This window comes from Candida orthopsilosis (assembly GCF_000315875.1).
Source record: "Candida orthopsilosis Co 90-125, chromosome 6 draft sequence".
Classification (NCBI taxonomy): Eukaryota; Fungi; Ascomycota; class Pichiomycetes; order Serinales; family Debaryomycetaceae; genus Lodderomyces; species Lodderomyces orthopsilosis.
In genome coordinates this window covers 372,037-376,722 of record NC_018300.1, presented here as the reverse complement: position 1 = coordinate 376,722, position 4,686 = coordinate 372,037, and positions in this window count along the sequence as shown.

Genomic DNA, 4,686 nt, shown 5'->3' with positions numbered 1-4,686 from the left:
CCACTAAATGACGATATGAGTCAGAACGAACGCAATACACCTACCTTGTTAACGTCAAGAGCACTATAACTATCCGATTCAATGGATGCATCAATTCTATAGAGACTAAGCATCATGTTCTCTTACGAGTGAGATATGAAGTAGGAGAATTGGTCATGAATACTTCCCCGTATTTGAAGAGGGGTTATGATGCGATCTTTCTGCTAAAAGATCACAGCTATCCTCAATTTCAAACAAGATTAATTTGATTATTTGATTGTCGGTTGGGACAGAGAGAACGCAGACCCTGTGCAACGCTTGACTGATGATACAGCAACCCTGATTATTGCTTCATGAACTTATCTACCCCGACAGACAGTGAACAACCTTGAAATCCACCAATAGCTTTGGCACAACTTCTAAGAGAGGATCAGATGCCGATTGGGAGCATACAGGAAACGTGTGTCACGTCAACTCCCGGATGCAAACTGAAGGATGGTATCTACTTCAACAGAAACCCAGTACCGCTGTCAAACCTAAGAGAGGTCCATTGGCCAAGCTTCATATATTGAAATATCGAGGAAAACCAAAGTGAAACACCGTATTCCGGATATATTGAAGAGAATATTCAACGATTCGAGAGGGTCAATAACACTCCTCTATACATACATCATTAACTTGAAAGCACACCGTGTTGATGAACTCACAACCAGACCAAAAAAATTTGTGATATGGCATAAAATACAGATGGCCAAAGCTCTTACGTTTGGAGAAGCTGGTGCTTATGATACAGTTATGAAGTGCATACCTCGACATTGCAAATATGGCTGGCTCTAGCGGGATTGACGTGGACCTTGAGAGGCACTTGCGTTTTTTTGACAGTCAAAAACGTTTAAAACTAAGGTGATTGTATACACTTGAAAAAAGACGTCCTCAATAAAGACATTGAACTTCAGAGTTAAACTAGTGGACTTATTTACTACAAACTAAAGGCATGCTCAGCTGTATTCCATCGATGACTGGTTGTAAATACGACTAAAACAAGACAGGCAGAAAAAAATAAAACTGGATGCGAGAGATCCTGCGATCAACACAATCTTACGGTGGAAGGGCTCCCTCGCAGATGCAAAGTGTTACCACAACATATCGGACGTGCGTAGAGAGGGGGACATGCGAGTCAGGGTTTCTACATGTCGATGCAATGAAAACGAAAACGAAAACAAAGAACGCACCAGTGATGAATATAAAGCCCTACTGTTCTAACAGAAACGGGGTGGGTGATGAAACTAGCACTTAATGATCTCAAGATTCGAAACAGATATGCTCTGGGGTGTCTTCATACATGATATATGCTTTATACCGTCCAAATGGAACTACTATGAACTTCTTTACGGTGTCCCTCACGCTAAAACAATAAAACGATATCTCTTTAATAACTGTATCCGGTATTAATAGGACCAATAGTAATAAAATAGCCTTGTCATGGTTTGCATTGTAACATCAAATGAAAACACATCCATGCACCTATGCTAGATACAAGATAATAATGGGGCTCATCCTAACTTCAATAAAAAAACATCTTTGCACCTACAGTAAGTATCAACTTTAGGCTTTTGAACTTAAAATACTTAGACCCTTCCACCAACAGTTTTTGCATCAGTACGATGGTGAATGAGGAAAAAACAACCTTTCAAAACAAATAAGTCCAGCATTTTTAATAGTGTTGGCATTACCACAAAATTTGGGCTGCAAATTGTAGGCTAACAAGGTACTAACCGCACAATAACGAAAATCAGGAACACAAAGACGCATGAATGGCACTACGCAAAACAAGAACATCAAGCAAAAATGTACTGAAATTGAGCATGACAATATGAATAGCTACATGATAACGTATAATCTGTTTAAATACAACTAACACTATTTTGAAACACGAAGAAAAATAAATTATCATTACCAACAGACTGACTTACTCACAATTCTATATATCAAGATTTTGATCAATTGGAACATTGGGTCGCAAGTAAACGGACACCCTTAACTTAAGTACTTTTAAGTGATATTCACTTACAAAATAGGACTCCGAAATGTTAGGAAATTACACAACATCGTCAAAAAACATTCGTGTTCGCTAAAACAGGATCACATCAAAACCTTAATATTTTGTCCAGCGCCCCACACTGTATTTAGGATGATTCCTGCTGGGAACTGTTCAATAACTCATGGCATAATGAGATTATAATTCTCCCACAATATAAATGTGGTTTTCGTTATCAATCAGGGAACACAAAGTTTAAGTACATGTTAATTATTTTTACTGATTTGGTGACGATTGTGTTTAGCCGCATGTCAGAAACTCGATCAAACCTCTCCAATTTGATCCAATTAACGACATTGATATGTTGCATGCAACACATAGAATAAATTTGGGAACATTTAACACTAACTCTAAAGCACTGTTACGCATCGAACACAAGCTTTGACTCTAAACAATAACAACTAAACAAATTATTTACAGCTATTTAATGAATACCCTTCGCCACTGTAACTCACTATGGGACACCTTGGCTGCTATACACGAACTCGCTTGTTTGCTTAATTTTCTTTAGTTGATATTCTTTATATTTTCAGAGACAAAGATTGGTCGCTTTGTCGAGACTTGATTATGTAGATATAGTGCACCAGAAGTATGCGTAAGACACATTATGTGATTTACGACATTTTCTATTTTTGTTCACCATAACTTGTGTTATTAATGGAAATCGAAGATTGAATCATTTAGTGGGAAGTATGAAATCAAATTTGGCTCTACTTGAAGGTGTGCCATGTCGTGAATAATATTCAATATCAGAACTTATTTTCTCCAAATATACGGTTACAAATTTTTCATCAAAGAACTCTCCATTCTTTCATTTAGTAGCTATGTTTGATTTCATTTTGTTAAGAGGCTTCTACCTGTATGTTTTTGTGATTCTGATTTCCTATATTGTGCACTTGACGCGTTCGTATACAGCAAGTTTTGCACTCTGATATTGTGGTTAAGGACCTTTAATGACGACAGCTGTCTTTAAGTAATCTCATCTTTAGTGGTTTTACAGTAAGTGCCTATTTTGTCCAGTTTTTTGATGCTTGGATGCAACTGTCATTACTGTTTGGGTGGTCAAAGGATTGTTAAGATCTCGGCAAAGTTGTTGTGGAGATGCACACTCCGTTGGTTGATGGATGTATTTTCTTTGATGCTAGGATGTATCTGTTTTGTACTAGGGCATGGATGTTGTCTTCATTTGGTGTTAGGGAGTATTCTATGACAATGTAATTTATTATTATCGGCGCTATTAGCATTTCTTACAGTTGTGAAAGAGTTTACATTTTATTATTTTGATATGACTCGCATCATGAAGGCGCTCTACACTGTTGCGTTTGGTTAGCAACCGGCATAATTCTTGTACCAAGGTACCTACTTCATCATATCTGCTTCGAATTTTTCAGGCATGTTTTCTTTATGAGTGAAATATATACCGAAGTCATTCAGGAACAATTTGAACATCAACTGCGTTTGCATTAGTTCGACTACGACCTTTTCTCATAACATGTAACCTCGTTGTCTTTCCTACCTCGGTCAGCAGGATTGCACATGTACGTAAAGAACACTACATGGATGTTCCTTTTTTTGCACGACCATATTATGTGGCTTCACTTCCAAGAGTAAAAGTGAGAGATTTCATGCATAAGAGAGTTGTGTTAGTCATAGGAGCTCTCGCAAGCGGCTTCATTTTCTCCATCTTTTCTTGCTATCGGTTGCATTTACAACCAGTTGTTGAACGACGAAAGGCCGATCATGTCTCTAATTTGTATTAGACATGATGTCCCTTAGTGTGGCTGTGAGGCTTAGTGACTTTGTCAAAGAAGCTTCCTTCCAACTATCTACTATCGCTTGTTGTTTTCGATATTTGTTTGCTTTTCGAAATTCACGTCTTTTTGGTTGAAGCCTGTTATATTTGAGTAGTCAGAATATACATCTCCTGTACATATTGTGGGCACAGACACACCTCCATGTGCTACAACAATGTTCATATTGTAGTCCATGTCATACTCCACTTTCATGTTGTCAGATTGAGAGTTCATAGATACAATGTGCGTTCATGTTGACCCCGGTTGCATTGAGAAGTGTTATTTATCCTCTCAGTCCATTCAGTAAACTCTTTGTTGTATCTAGAATATGGTCTGTCCTTTTGGTCCTTCCTTGGTGTCTCACCGGAGAATTCAGACCGCAATCAAGTTCCTCGATACACAACGGCTGCGAGAATGGAATCCTGTTGGAATGTGATACTATCCTCCAGTTGTAGTGGAACTGACATACCACACACTCATTCAGTATACGTCAATTTATCCTCTCATGAAAGCGGTGTCAAAGCAAATTGCTGATTTTGAAATTGTTCTCTGTCTGTCGGTGCCAATACGTTCATAAAACAAGGTATTGGAATTGTTGTAGCATTAGTCATGCATTGCTGAGAGCTCTTGTTTTCTTTGCCCCAACCTACAATCAAATGATCAAATGAATCCAGTTTGAGGTATTGGAGTCAGTTGTCACTTTTTACAGAAAAGTCGTGCCATAGTTGCATCCATTGAATCGGATAGTTATAGTGCTCTTGACGTTAACAAGGTAGGTGTATTGCGTTCGTTCTGACTCATATCGTCATTTAGTAG